Consider the following 16,496-nt stretch of genomic DNA (forward strand, 5'->3'; position numbering starts at 1 on the left):
GTTTGTTTAATTATGCCCATAAATAATCACGCCCGAGTATGTGCACGGGCATTAATTGGGACCGCCTCTGTCTCTCTCCGTGTACCCCCTGTACTGAGTACACTCGTAATAATCCGATTTTTTGTGTCTGTAGAGTGCAAGTCATTAAAATTGGTTGGAAATCGCCGGATTCATTCCCTGAGTATGCATGGTATTGTGGCACGGAAATGGGTGTCGCTGTTGTTTTTGGATTGTTTTATTTATGGGAGTCTTAGTTTCGGGCTGGGAGCACAACAATTTCCTTAATTAGTTTTTTGGAGTTCAATGCTAGTCGTTCATTTATATACTGGGCGTACCTTGAAAGTGAAATAATATATCCTAAAGATATCTTATTTTATATGGCACACTTGGATTATGTAGTACTTTCACAGATCATAAAAACTTGTCAAATGTGTACTCAAGTTAATATTAAAAATATTGTTGATCTATACAAACAATCTTCTGAAATGTTGAAGTTTAAAATTGACAGTTGGCTGAACCTCAATTAATTTATCCTAGTCCGGCTTGGAAACCCCCATTTTAACTTGACCCCATTGTGACAGATGTAGAGTAAGCACCAAGTCGTATACACTCGACCACAAAGCAATTCTTCAGGCATTGCTAATGCAATTTGCGGCAACATATGACGCCTCTAATTATACGAATTTGGCGCCTTATCTGAAAGCAAACACGACAAATGGGCGGCAATGTGACGCGATTGTACCATGAACAACATGCCATATAGGCGCCTCGAAACCTCTCCGCCAACCAGACAATTTTCACCTCAACTCCGCATCCAAATCGGGAGACAATTATCCGAAAGACGTTTTTGGCCTGGCAAAACACACAATTTGAAGCGTCGTTTCCTTACACCACCGCCTGCAATGGCCAAAACACAAATAGCCAAAACTATAAGCCAGCACAATGCAAACTGTGCGAAATGAAATAAAATTGTAGCCAACGAGCAATTAAGGGAGCTTGTCTTAAAGCCAAATATGAGGTTTACTTAGCCGGCTTTTGGACGGGGGCGGATCATTATAAAACTGCAATTTGCGCCTATGACTATAGCCCCCAGATAGCGCCGAATCAGCAGCCAAGCAGAGTCTGGAGAAGCACACAGAAAAAATAAAGGATTTCGGTATTTATATAACATGATAATGAAATAAACATCTGAATCATTAAACCATATACTCTGTATAAGTCAATGAATCTTTTTTTGCATACCCACTCTCATATAGGTATAATAAAAACCAAATTGAAGGATTTTCGTTACCTAGTAAGGGCCATATAGCAACAACAAATAAGTATAAATTGACAAGTGCGCAGGAATCTTTTCTCTATGTGTAGCAATACAGAGACAGTTGTTGGTTTTTACTGCCTTGGGCTTGGCTGTGGTTACCTACTGCCAGGGGGCATTAAAGCCGTATAATATTTAATCCGTGTAATTAAGTCCAAGGAGAAAAAGTATCAAGGGAGAACGAAGCAGGCTGTGTCTATGTGTGTCCCGCCCCGGCTTTAGTCTTGGCACATAAAAATAAAAATAAAATACAGGTTGACTGTGCCTGCTGTTAATGTTGCTGTTGTTGTTTTTAATTACCACACTCGCACACACAGGTACTGACACTTGCATATGCCACAAAACAAGCACTCACACATGGCATATTGCCATTACTATTTGTTGTCCACTGTCCGTCTGTCCGTCCGTCCGTCCTTGTCCGTCTGGGGTTTCTGGCTCTGCGGAGTGACAAGCATTTTGAGGTCACAGTGTGCCATTGTCATGGAAATGGAAAATGGGAAATGGAAATGGGAAATGTCCGAGCGTAGAAAATAAATAAAAACCAAAAGAAGCTCATGGAAATCCAGGTACCAGCGGCCCTTTGAAGACCCTCATTCCTCAAGATCAGGGAACACAGATTGCGCAGCGGAAAAGTGCGACTCGAGCTCTGTGCCTAATGAGCTGATTAGGGTTTGATCTTATTGTCCCTAAAGTACCGGCTGCGAAAGGTGAGATATCCCCGAGATAACAGAGAGTGGAAAATCCCTCAGCTTCAGATACATTTCGGGACAATGCAGCCGAAAGCTGAAAACTGATAGATCTGCATGTCATCTTCCTGCGAACTGTGAAATCTGGGTGTCTTATGAACACCAAAGATAACAATTTCACGTTCCAGGGGGATCTTATGTCACATTGTGCAAGAATGTAAGCGGATTAAAAGGCCCAAGAACTATAGACATAGATCCATCAGAATCCAGATATTGTAGCTAATGCTTTCTTTAGACTTGCAAGTCTAACATCTATTTAAAAATAACAATTATATGAATTTCCTATAGTTTTATATAACTTTGATTTATTATTACTCTTCTTAAATAAGAAAGCATTTAATATCATATCCCTCTGATAACTTATAGCTTTATTGTTATTGATCAGGATCAGGTCGTCTTGATGATTTCCGTTTCGCTCTCAACAGTGGGCTGATATTGATGGGTTTCACTATGTTTCTGGATAAACACGAAAATCCTCTTTATCGATTTGGTTTAAACCGACATTTTCTATAGTTTCCTCCAAAAGAAGACCCAAGCTTCCAACCACCGTGCCACATGGCCACAGTCGGCAAGAAACCCATACCAAAAGTCATCCGAATCCGCTCTGGGGCTGGAAATGGGGATACGGCTTGAGGTGGGGCAAGTGTATATGACTTTGCTATTTGGTGCGTGTAAGATTACACCCCCTCCTGCCGCGGACACCGCCCCTGGCAAAAACAGAGACGTGTCACTAAGCCGCACTTGTACGTTTGTTCGTTCGTATTTCTGCCGTCTACATAGTTGCGGTTGTGAGCGTTGTCAGCTTTCCACTCCGTGTTCGCAGCTTAATACCCATTACACCTTAATATTTCGTGCAAATGTCATAAAAAATTCACTTTAACTCTGAGCGCTTCGTGCTACCGAGCGCGTAACCCAATCCCAAAGATGGGGATTACACTCGAAGAAATTTAAGTAACATAGTATGGGACAATATTGATGGGCGTAATATTTGTATGACAATTATTCAACATAAAAACTAACTAATAGATACAACTATGCAATGGTTTATAGACAGTATTTAAATATGTTTATTAATATTATTATATTCTTTTACCTAGCATTCTTCAATGTTTTTTAGATAGTTGATATGATCCTCCTGTTTTATCATATTGATTCAAAGTATTATTTTATTTTATCACACTTACGGTCCTTTATTAAATTCTGAGAAATATTAGTTTTGAGGTACATAAATATTACCTTTTCTTAAGAAATAATATAAGATAATCATTATTTAAAGCAAGTAGGTCAGCTACCGATTGAAGACCGATTGAAAGATATGTACCTGGTACCATTGTGAGTGATATTAAAAAGGAACAGATGTCACTAAATGTTAGCTCTATCTCCTATAGTCCTTGGGATTTGTTGTTTCGAACAGACAATTGGTTAGACCGACTTTGATAAATCGGCTCGGCTGGTGACACTGATTCAGAGAATATTGTTTTATGCTGTCAGAGATGCCTCTTTCTATCTGTAACACGTATTACAGGCTGGTACTAAGTTCCCGAAGGGGGTAATCATCTTTTATTATTTTCACTTTTCGAATAACCTCATGTATTAAGTATTATTATGAGTAATTTTTCCGAGTGCACCTGGCTTACCGCAAAAGTTCCCAAAAGCAAACGCCGAAGCACCCGTCCTGGTGATACCGAAAAGGAAGGCCAAAAGCTGACAACGGCCTGCATGGGCCGTGTCCATGTCCACTTCGCAGTGGTGCGGTTCGATTATTATCAGTTTCTTAAAATATTAAATTGCTTAATGACCTCGTTTGGGTATTTGTGCCCCTGGCCAAATGGCCACGTAAGCGCTAATCCAACCCCAGCCCCATCTCAACTTCGGGCCATGGCCGGGGAACGATCCCAACCCCCAGGGCCTGGGAATCGGGACGGCTGCCGTGGCTCACCTCACCCTCGAAGGGATGACTGGATGACTGGCTGATTGACGTGTCCTGGACAGAACGGCGCTTAATTACTAGCTCCTGGCGGCCCCTGTAATTTTCATGCGCCCGTTAAAATAGAAACTCATTTAACTTGTATACACGGCCGAGCGCGGCCATCGACGAAAGTTCACCCAAATGATTGTGCAAATTATAGCAAATATAAAAGTCAGCCGACCGATCTGATAAATAATGCAAAAATAGCCAAGTGGGGGCGGTGGGGCCGCTGGGGCACAACTGGGCTTTATAATTGAAAGGCACTGAGGCTTTGCCGGCTCCGCTGTAATTATATACATGAAGGGGCTTGGATAATAAATGGCCTGATTACCTGTGACTAAGCCATAGAAAATTCTGCCTTATAGTTATTGTACTTATTATTTGTTTAGTGCTCGGGCCAAGGTTCAGGGTTCAGGGGTTGGGGGCTAGGGGCTAGGGGCTAGGGGTGGTGTTGCATTATCGGTTTTAAAACGGCCAATTACGTGGGCCACTGAGGTCAGAAGTCTCTATTACAATGCGATTAAGGTTTTTATGAAAGTGGCCCGTTGTTTACTTTGCCCTGCGTATGAATAGCTGCCTTCAGGATAGCAATTTTATATCTATATAATAGTAGATATTTTGCCTTATACATATCCAGACCTTTGAAACTTTCAAACACTGTGATAGTAAAAGTATTGTTTAAAGCAGAAACAACTGGAAGACTTCTTAATAGGAAGATTAATGATTTGCGTAGATTGATAAACTTTTGAGCTAAGAAAGCTTTGAAATAGGATACCTTATATTTATTCCATGTAATATTTAACTATTGGTAATTGTAGGTATGAAAGAACTTCTATAATAAGATACCAATTTAAATTAAGGTAATTTCATTATAATATTTAACTTTAAAGATTCACTTCTAACTCATTATGTGATCTTTATCATTTAATATCGTTTGCCAAATCTATATAATAATCATGCGTACACTCACATCGTATGTACATATGTATCAAAAATTTCAATGAGCATTTCATTGCTTTGATAAACACAAATACAAATTAGTAAAACGGCAATCAAATCAAATAGGTTGCAAAACCTATCTCTGTGAATTTCTAATTCAATGACCACATGTGACGAATTTCAAAGTATTATTTGCGTCTGAAATAAACACACAAACACACTTGACTTGTTTTGGATTTATCATTAGTTCGCTCAACTGCGAGAGATGCTTTGTACAAAATTAGTTGATTTCCGAACAAAAAGCCGGGCTCAAGGAGCTCACTCATCTGTGGCCATGTGCCGCCTCCATACTTCGATTTTTCATCATAATCAATACTGGGAAAAAACTGCCTGTGGTCATTATGCTTATCCCGTGCAATCTGCTATTCTTCCGCTTCGGTTCTTCGCAAGCAACCCCGAGGGCAACAGGGCGGGGTAAGTCCCGGGAGGCATTTACAAGTAATCCATCAACTTCATGCATAAAATTGAATGGCGAAAATCGAACAAAACGCCCACATATGTGAGTCTGTTTGCATACAATTAGATACAAATCAGAGCCAGCTGCCGGTTGACCCCAAGCCCCGACCGAATCGAACTGGATGAGCGAACGGAAAGCCCAAACCGAGTCCCAGTCCCATTCCCAGCCTCAATCCCAATCCCAATCGCTTGACAAATGCGCCACGCCACTGACAAAAGACAAGAAAAGGGCCGAGATCTTGTTCTGGCCCAACCCCTTTTGCTACCGCACTCGAATTGTTTGCCGTGATATCGTGAGCAAATAAAATTCCATTTCGCCATTCTGTCAGTCTGGCATAACGGTAAAGTTAAAGTTCCTGTTTGCCCAGCCGCACCGCACAAAAAAAGAAAACAAAAGTTTTAAATTTCGAATTTCTGTTTGCATTTGGCATACAGTTTGAACCCTATGCAGACCCCAATCCGAGTCCGCATCCAAAAACCGAAAGCCGCCAACTTCATTGCGTTTTTGTATCTTTATCTGCTGGATGTGCATCCGCTCGCAGCCCCTCAGCTACTCCTCCTATACGGCATTGGCGCTTTAAAGAGTAAACAGTGGCAGGGATGGGTCGGGTTGGGTTGGACTGGGTTGGGAAGTGGTGTTGCGAATTGTTTGCCCTGCACAGTGCCGCCGTTTTGTTTAAATAATGAGAGAGCGCAAAAAAATGGGGAAAAATGCGAATGTTTTGCGCCGCCTTTAATGTAAAATTCAAATGTTTACCCAACGCGCGGGCTTCCTCAATGGACGCCGGCGATGGCGATGGCAGGGGGCCAAACTTATACAAGCGGGGCGGCATTTGCATGGCTTTCCTTGTTGCCGCCGTAAGAAAGAAATTTAAATAAACCAAAAACATTGTTTGAGTAACGTGTTGAAAATAAACGAAGCCATTCATGGGCACCACTGAGAATTGCAAACAGAAGCGAATACACACACATACACCCTGCTCTCGGCTACAGGCGGACTTCTCTAAAGGAAACGCAACTGAATTGGATTTTTAATAATTCAAATGAAAGGAAATTTTGGATTTTCGCGGGAAGGAGTAATCCGGTTTAATGCCTTATCGATACTGTCTGTGGAATAAGAAAGCTAACTCCTCCATCTAGTTGAAACATGGTTTGATATCGAAAACTAATTAAGTTCGCCGAGAATACTATAGTATTTGCCATTAGTGAATAATCTATTAGAATATCTCCCTGCTTACAATATTGTATTTCGTTCCCGCTTCTTACAAATAGAAATCCAAGACAGATATACCATAATATTGAGTAAGATATTGTTTCTTGAATCTAAAATTGTACGAAACAGACAGAAGGGTTCGAGTTATAGTGTTTCGCCTGCATATGCAGAATACGAATGTATCTAGACTCACTTTACGAGAGTTTTGCAATTCGCGGACTAAAAGCGAGACCCCTCAATCATGCTCAATCATGCATCGTGGGGCCTCCTTCGGGCCAAGTTGCAGCTGAAGTTGCGTTTCCTGTCGCACAGAACTCAACCAAACCGAACTCGAATCCCCTCCACATGGCGCACTCCATACTCCCCAGTAGGTACCACTCAAACTACTACTCAAACGAAACGAAATGAATGGCGACAAACTCAGCTCGTAAGTGGCATGCATTCATTTCTGGGCACGAAACACGACCGGAGTCACAGTCGCAGGCACAGTCACAGTCGCAGTCACAGTCCCAGGCCCATTGCCATTCGATTCGCACAGGAATCGCCAGTTTCTGTGAAAATCGTATTCATTTTCGCCAAATGTCTGAGGCCCCGGCACGTTTATTTTTTTTATTTCTTTGTACTTATGCGAATATTTGCTCGGGACCAACGAAAATATTTATTGAGCACGATTTTGAAATATGAACGTTTTTTATTCGTCGGGCCCTCGTTCGCCTCAGGTTACGCAAGCAATTAGAAGGGACTCGAGCCCGGGAAAGGGGTTGTCACTCCAGCCCGTGATGTGGAAGTGGAAGCGGGAAAAGGGCAACCACAGTGGTCCTGCTCAGCGAAGAGGAAGTAAGCCGGACTACGCGGGAAGGGAACCCCTCTCCGAGGACTCGATGCTATCAATGCAATCGACTGAACAAAGGACAAGGCCTCCGGCAAAGTTGCTGGGCGTCTGAGGGGCAAGAGCCTCAAAAGGGGCTAACGACCCTATGGGGAAACACGACCCGACTCAAAGGATGAAGGAAATTAAGCTCACAGGCTCAACAACTTGAGTTTGCTAATGATTACTAGCCATATGAAAGGGACCCAGTGTCGTCAGCCTAATTCGCACGAGCAAAGATGGAATCCTTGGGATCCAAGGGAAGACTAGGGAAAAATACATCCTCCAACTCCAGCAGCCATCTGCCGAATAACAAATGCATGTTTCTTCTGGGCTTAGGCTCTTACAAATGTGTCAATTACATACATTTACTTATATACAAAAAAAGGTACAAGATATTGATACCTAAGCCCCATTTCTTGAAATAATTTTTAGATACAGTATGTCAAGAAACTGTTTACACACTGAGAATTAAAAATCTTTTTTGACTTTGCATGCAAAAAGTACGCTTTTTTATGTTTTTGATAATTAATTAATAGGTTATTTTTAACGAGTATGTACAAAAACAAAAACAAAACAACCAAAGGAACAACGTCAAAGCTACAACAAATGAGTTTACACATTTTTTTCACTGTCAAGAAACTCTTTACACACTTTAGCTTAGTATGGACGTTTATTTAAAAATCTATGGACTTATTAATCATGTTGTTATTATTATAATGAATCCGATGAGATTGATTAACCTGCCTGGAAATACAACTAGATACAAGAATGAATCGAAACATTAAATGTAATTTTGCAATTATCTGCCGCATTGTCGTTGCCATTAGCTAAATGCCAAGACCTTTTAATAACTCCAGAGGCTCTTGGCTGGCAGTTTTATGGCTATATCTTCCTTGGAGTCGGGACACACCCCTCCATCAGCTCCATCCCCATCCCTTCCTCCCCATGGGGCCTTCACATGCAAACTGCACATAAAGCTACGCCCCAGCCGCGTTGTCTAGCTCCTACAAGCTCTCGGGTGGGTATAACTCGTTGCGTGCGTGTCGGGGCCCATCAGGAAAGATATAGTGTGCGCCGACTTTGTTGCATACGGGAGGAGGAGTACATGTGTACATGCGGCGGGAGGGGCGCCGGTGCCCCATTCATTCGGTATTCAACAACTCGAATGGGGCGCGGCCGCTGCCTCTCCAAATTCATTAAAAAAAGACTGATAATCAACAAATTTATAGGCGTATGCCAACACATCAATGTCCAACGGCTGAGGGGCTCCGTGGTTCGTGGCCGGGGGCAGGTAAGTCTCTCGTGTAATTTGCGCACGCTTATCAAATTGTAAAATCTACTTTCGGTTCGAGACAAGAGTCTTGCCGCAACCCGAGACGTGAGCAATAACGAGCCGAGTGATATTTTGTGTTCTCCATAATAATTCTGATTATGGGAAATCGATAAAAATCAATTTGCAATTTGTAGACAGCGCCCTGCCGATGGTCACACCCAGTCGTCCCCCGAAGCAACTCCAGCTCGGCTCCAATCGAACCGAATCAAATTGCACACAGTAAATATTTTATGATCGATTTGATGGTGTCAATTTTAGAAATAAACTTGAACTCATATATTAATCAATGGGTTATTTTAACCCTCATTACATATCATTAAAAACGCCTAAAATATGAAACAATTATAGAAATAATAATGATTCTTATCTAGGATTCAAAGAGCAAAACAATATTTGATCTAAGAGAAACTCCAGCTATATACTATTAACTTCAAGCATATCGAAATAAGTATTTATTCCGGTGTATGGCAAATCGAATCGATCAATGAAAAAGTCATTTGTTGTCGAAGAAACTTTTAAATACACGCGCCTCGAATTAGATGCAATTATTTTGTAAATGAAAAATGTCCGATGATTAAGCCAATTTACCCGCCCCTCCTGAGTCCCTCCTCCCCCTCGTCCACCTTCACTACCCCTACCAAGAGACCGCGCCACCCCCCTGTACTATCCCACCTGCCAGCAAAACTAATTAGGTGGCGTGTGAACGGATACACCTGAGCTGATGTGGCTTTTGTCGATGGAGCCAGCGGCGAAAAAATCAATTTAAAAATGTCAAAGACGAACGCGCATGGGACAGCCACCCATCCCGGCGCCCGCTGCCACCCACAGCCACCCCTCGTCCTGTGCATCAGACCGTGTGAAGTGACAAGGGCGTCAAGAGGCAACGCCCTTCAGCCCCCCATTCCCACAGCCACAGTCCACCCACCTAAAGCAATTTGTATATTTTAATAGATGAAAGTCAGCTCGCCTTTGAGGGCGGTATACCACCGAAAGAAGCGATTCTCTTCATACCCATTAATAGGGAAGTTCAAGGGTTTATTTATTCGAGAAAATGTGAAAAACCTGAGGAAGTTTTGATTTATCTGATCCTACTTATAAATGCATATTACCTATATTTGCAGATTAAAAACTAAAAGAAATAAAGAACTCTTTTACCAGCACATGTATTTATTATTATTAATTATAAAAGCATTAACACTCTGATTTAATTTCTTATTTAGTAACCATAGTTTATACTTATTTATTCTATATTTAAAAGTAATTATATGAAGGATTTTTTGCAGGGTATATCAGTGTCGGTGCACTGAAAAGCTTTTATATTTTGGCATTCTGGCAGGCGACCAACGGAAATCATTTGGGGCTCTCTGTGTTCTGGTCGGAAAGCTCTTAAAACGTTGTGCATTTAATTGAATTACTCGCTCGGTTCTTTCCTGTCTCCTGGTCTCTGGTCTTTGTTCTTCTGCCCAATTCGGCATTAATTCGGCACAGAAACTGTTTTGAAATCTCTTCGAGCACTGTAAATATTTCAATGCCGTCGTTGGTTTGTTTATTTGGCTTTTAGTCCGGGAACACGAACACGGAGACGGAGACGGAGCGGAGTGCAGGAGTGCAACTTCTTGACATTCGATCGCATATGGGGCGCCTTGCCACTGCCACACAAAGTTGTCTGTGCGCTGGCTGTTTGCATTTAATTTTGTGAAAACAAACAAACGGGGCACAATGCTCGTAAACCGGGACTCGAGAGTTATGATGAGGGTCGCGAAGGAAATGTCTGGGTCCGCGGGCAAATGGAATGAAATCAGCATAAGATACTGGCGGCCAGATAGCATCGCCCATTTGCGAGATACATTCGAGTGGAATCGAGAGATGGGCCATTGTGCGTTCATTTAAAATCCATAATCCCTCCGGGTCACAGTCAAATGGCGTAAAAAATAAAGTCTGTGGGATCTGCAAAAGAAATCTTCATAAATTAGTCTAATGAATATTTACGAAATGTCAAGATATTTGCTGAGCTGGGTCGTGATGGGAATATTTTTAGACAGGTCTGTATGCAATTATCTCTGAAGATTTATGTTTGCTTTTACGTTTCAATGCAATGCTAGAGTTATGTACATAATTACTAGAAATTTATTGATTTAGAAATCTAATTTAATATCGCCAATTTTAAGATTTGAAAATAAGAGACAGCGTCATTACGTCAAGAAAGGCAAAATTTCATGATTCAGTAGAACATTCTTGATAATTTCATATTATTCACAATCTAAATTACCCGAAAAAAATAAAAATCTTTAGATAGAGGCATGAGTAAGGCTGACCATAAAAAGTAAATAAACATTTTACAAGCTCGCCCATGAATTTCAACAGTAGATCTTTGGACCTTTTGTCTGTAAGTAATCTTCCCCGTACGATTCGATACCCAGCCCGGACAATGAGCACACATAGAAACTGGCTGGCTCCGTTCCTAAACTATGAGTTTATGAATTTATTTTGAAAAGTCATACGCATTGTTTGGGCAACAATTTATCACCGCCAGCAACTCGACTTGGCTTGGATTGGATTGGCCTGGAAGCCGGCTTTGTGCGCCGAATATGGCAGAAAAGCCAAAGCCAGCAGCCACATCAATCACCGGCTGACAAGCCACCTAAATACAATATAAATATATTGGGCTGCCAGGGAGGCCAGTCTCGGAGTCGGAGTCAGCAGTCAGCAGTCGTTATAATCTCGGATAGGCTAACCCCGCCGACTTATCGCATATGTGCATTACATTAAGCTTAATTAGTATTTCAGAGAGCAGCCTGGCGGAGGAAGTCGCATTACACTGGGAAAAGTCGATACTAGAGTGGATCCATCTGAGATGGATAATGGTGTATCAATTACTATACTATTTTAGTCGATATGTACAATTGATATCTTATAGGTTATCGATAAGTGAGACTTGTTATTAATGGTACCCAACCTATAGCATCCATCAACTCGATTAATTTTTAAAAGTATCATCTGAATCTAAACTAAAATCCGATTTGTAATTGGTAAAGATTTAAGCCACATTTTTATTATATTTCTCTCGGTGTGGCTTGGTAAAGTCTTGAGACTGTGGGAAAGCTCGGACTCTGATTAATGAAGCGTTGTGTTCAACATTTTATGCATAAATTGCGGCACGTACAATAAATTACGCAAAATAATAAATGGTAAATTATGCAAAGCGAAATGAAAAGTTTTCGTGTAATCAGCGTGGTGGGGGGAAGGCCGACGAGGGGCGAATACTATACTATATCTATATCTATATCTGTGCTGTGCTGCCGTTCATGCGAAAGAGATTTGCAAACCTGATTCACTTGAAGCCATAGAAGCTGATTCTCGTTTCAGATTCTGATTCTGATTCAGACTCCTTTTGCTTCATTACAGCGACAGTGAATTGGAAATACAAAATTCTAATGAAAACGTAATTCGCTTTTCTGAATCACGCTCCGAGTGACCGTCGAATCAGATTGTAATTGAGGCGACGTTTGAGCATTTCCCTTGAATTATGGCAGCGACCTTTTCGATTCCGCTTTCTGTTTTCCATTTTCCCCATGCAATTTATCGTAATGAGTTTTATTTTTTATTGCGCCAACGTGTCGAGTGTCTTGTCAAGGGCTCCAAGATGAAAAGAGATCCATCCGGGGGGTGCAGAGGTGTGAGTCGGAGTCAGCAATTAATTTCCAAAGTGCCAGTCGCTTTGATGAGGTTGAAAGTTGGTGATAACGCAGAGGAAGACACTGATGCTGATGCTTGTGCTGATGCTGAGCCGCCCTCCGTCCGATGTGCATTTTAATTAGAAATCAGCCGAGGGCAACGGTCGGTGGTAAAGGTGGCCAGGTAAATGACATTAAAAATGCATGCGGGACAATTAGCAGATGCTTGCAAAACATTTCCCACTCACACTTCAATTCCGCGGATCGTCAACTGCAAACTGCAAGTGAGTGTATCTGGGGATGCAAGTAAATTGACTTGTAAAGTGTAATAGGGTGTGTGCACAGAAGCTTAAAGTGAGAGTACTTGGGATTAGTGTTCTGGAAAGGGTGTTCACGCAAGAACACATTAAATACATAAAATGAGTACTTACTGATTGGGTTTATTCCAAGATGAACTTCTTCCAGCAGCTTAAATTCACTATCGAGTGCAAATACTGACTTGCTTTCAAGGGTTCAGTGAACTATACTGTTCCCGAAAACTAAAACGTTAACATTTGGTACGTCTTGAAGTTCTCATAGAAGCAGCCACATATTTTACACAATATCCCTTTTTCAATAAGTAAACCAGCTTGTTAATATAGAAATTTTATAATTATTTAAATTTTCTCATTACCCAAGTCAGTTTTGTGACTAGCACATCGATAGTTTTAACCAAACTAAACATTGATATAGTGGAGTGACATTTGTAAAGTTGTTCTGAGTAAAGGACTGCTTTCGAACTTTTACACTAGTGGTGTGTACAGAGGCCTGGCTGATTCCGTGAGTCGGACTTATGGGTAACATTGTTGAAAAAGTTTTCGTGGCTTTGGCAATACCTAATTTCATCAAGTATACAAATCTCTATTATGTAAACATTTAACCAGTAGTCATAAGTGTAAATTGTTCTGTTCTTTTATCAATGTATTGGAAAAATGCGAAAAACTATCGAACAAAATATCACTCACCCAGCAGCTACACTCTGCTAACAAAAAGCCACGACTGTAGAACTTTGCACTTTGTAAATGATCGAACAAGGCGGGGAGAAGGGGGGACTGGCCCTCGAGCTTTGACCTGAGCCCCGGCGATGAATGGCCATTCACAGGGTGTTTCACACCACCGCTTGCCAAATAACACCTACTCCCACCCACACCCTCGGCGCAAACACACCCCCCCACAAAGTGGGATGCATGAAACCATTTCGCAATGCAACACCAGCCGAGAATGAGTTCACACAGACGGACGTACGTACACACAGGGGCGAGTAGCAACATTTAAAGCGCTTTAATGTCGACACTTAAGTACCCCTGTTACCCGCAGCACGCAGATCCGGCCCTGCTTCCAGCTCTTGCCCCTTCAACAATGGCTCATTTGCAGACGCGTCGGCAACTAAAAACAATTTAACAGACACGCTAATATACATCTTATGTGCGATGTTTTATCGTGTGCGCTGTGTGTTCCAATGTGGGGCAATGCTTACTTTGTTCACCAGTCTTTCCGCTCGTCCGGACGGGGATATCTGTCCAGCTTGTCTGTGCGCAAGTCTGTAGGCAAGTGTGATTTACACTTTACCCAATATACACTGGCAGCAGAGGCGGCGGCAAGATCGTAAAAACCCCAAATATGTCGGCATCGAATCGCTTCGGATCGGGGGGCATTATCTCGGGCCTCGTTCGCTCCTTCGCCTGCCAGGCACAACCACTTTCGTTAGGTCGTAAAACTGTCTATAAAACGCAATGATAATAAAAACCCAGCACGGACGACTCATTTACGTAGTGTGCGAGGAGAGCCCGCTTCTGTCAGGGATTCAGTGTCGGAGTTTTGACGCTTCGACCTGCTCAGCCTGCTCCTCGTCCTTTAGTGGCACTTAGAGCTCTAGACCCGAGATTCGAGGTTCGAGTTCGTTTTTGGAGACGGGCCAGCGTATCGCCTTTCACGATGCCTTTTGTAAATTGCTTTTTGAATTTCGTAAAAGCGCATACTCACACTGAGGGAAAAAAATAAGAAGAAAAGTAAAGGGAAGGGGACGAGGGGACAGCCTCGTAAAACGAGAAAAATCTTTTTATGGTTTTCTCTTGGCTGGACTCGTTTTTATTGTTGGCCCGTTTTGTTGTCACCAACTGTTCGGCGTTTCTTGCCCTCAGATCCTTTGACATTTGAATAGTTCATTAATTTCGCAAAAGAAAGAAAAATGTGTATAAAACACACTCACATTGTCGCACTGAAAACTTTGAAAGTCGCTTTTCTATGGCCGGGCATTTTCTTTTGTCCCCGGGCAGCCTTTGTTGCTGTTCATCAATTTGAAAGGTACGGTAAGCCAGCAGTTCTTCCAGTTCCAGTGCCAGTTCCACATTCACGTTCAAGTCCACTTCCAAACCCAGTCCCGATCCGGCAACAGTTTCATTTGAATTGTGCGTCGCTCCATGGAGTGCAGTACTCACCTCCATTCATTCACTCGCACAGGGGAAAAAGTTATGATCGATTCGTATTTGGTTTTTGAAATCGAAAAGGGTGAAATCAATATTGACTTATCCAATTGAATTCGATCATTTTTATCCATATATTTTATCTCTTTAAATATTATATACTTCATTAGTAGAATGTTATTTCTCTCCGTGCAGCCACTTTAGTTACTAGTCACTCAACAATGGCCAACAGTTTTCGTTTCGTCTCGTTTGTTCGCCGCTCATTAGCATTTCTTTTTTGGACCGTCGAGCTGCTTTTCTTGCCAATTTCGGGCGACAGGAACTGGCCGCTCATCATGGCCACATCCCGAGCTTTAGCTAATGGGATCGGATCGGATCTGTGGCCGTGATTGTGTAAAGTCCGCATCTGCATTTGAATCTGGATCTAAATTGCTGGCCAGCTAATTGTGAGGCCCATGCAGATGGCCGGAAATGATTTGCACACTCGCCCCGAAAGAAAGAGCTTGTATAATGGCTCATTAACGTAAATGGAATATATTCACAATGGCGATAATAGGAGGGTTCCTTACCATGGGCGGACACGAGGAGAAGGTACTTAACAAATTTTATGTAACCTTCGTTTCTAAACAGGTCATTAAGTCGGCTGTTATTTTACCCATTTATTGTTCAATAAAATGTATGCTAAATGTAACATAACTCATTTTTTATTTCAGATTCTTGAATGGGGTAATAAAATACGCATTATACTATTTTTAGGTGCTGTAACCACCAATATTTTTACAGCGTTTTCTCATAAATACGACAGATGTTTACGGAAACCCAAGCGAAACACCCATGAAGTTTATAATAATGTACGGGCTCAAGTTGATCCTCCCCTCCGAAAATGGATCTCTAGACCTCCATCTGTGGTGTCAGCTTCTTCCGCAACTAATTCCCAGATTAATGCATTCAGGCGAAAATATTTATCAGTCATGTCCATACAATGCTGGGCAGTTTGAATTTCGCAGAAGCAGCAAACTACTTTTTCTAGAACTACAACTACAACGAGGACAAATTATACTCATTCGAGTAATCGGCCTTTCTGCACAACTAAGCAGCCAGTTCGAAACAATAACAAAACCCGAGGAGAGCAACTGTGAAGTAAAAATAAGAACCCACGAAAACACAAAAAAACAGAGAGAAAATGAAAATAAAAAACCCAAAACAACATTTTCGGCTCAAATTTACTAACTAGGTTGGATTTCCCAGAATCCGATCCCAACAACACGTACAACAGCGACGACAATAGACCACAGGGTCGTCCCCGTCTGTGGAGCGATAGGGCCCTCATATCTATTACGATTTTACTGCTTTATTTTCTGAATGGGCAGAGAACACACAGAACTGGTCCATGGGGAGGGGATGGACCTCTGAGGGACTTGGACCTGCCTCTGCCTCGAACTCAAACTCGAACTCAAT

The 16,496-nt window shown here is 41.9% G+C and overlaps 1 long non-coding RNA gene across 2 annotated transcripts; it reads left to right on the forward strand.

Moving 5' to 3' along the window:
* The first annotated feature begins 1,867 nt into the window (after positions 1-1,867).
* LOC147644141 (uncharacterized) lies at positions 1,868-15,729 on the forward strand. 2 transcript variants are annotated; one of them, XR_015271008.1, is made up of 2 exons: positions 1,868-2,022; positions 15,234-15,729. It is a non-coding gene; the product is annotated as an uncharacterized LOC147644141 (long non-coding RNA). The 2 variants fall into 2 exon arrangements; XR_015271009.1 differs by lacking the exon at positions 1,868-2,022 and adding an exon at positions 10,057-10,944.
* The last annotated feature ends 767 nt before the right edge of the window (positions 15,730-16,496 follow it).

This window comes from Drosophila serrata, unplaced genomic scaffold, assembly GCF_035046125.1.
Source record: "Drosophila serrata isolate PLE 108 unplaced genomic scaffold, ASM3504612v1 contig_228, whole genome shotgun sequence".
NCBI classification, from domain to species: domain Eukaryota; kingdom Metazoa; phylum Arthropoda; class Insecta; order Diptera; family Drosophilidae; genus Drosophila; species Drosophila serrata.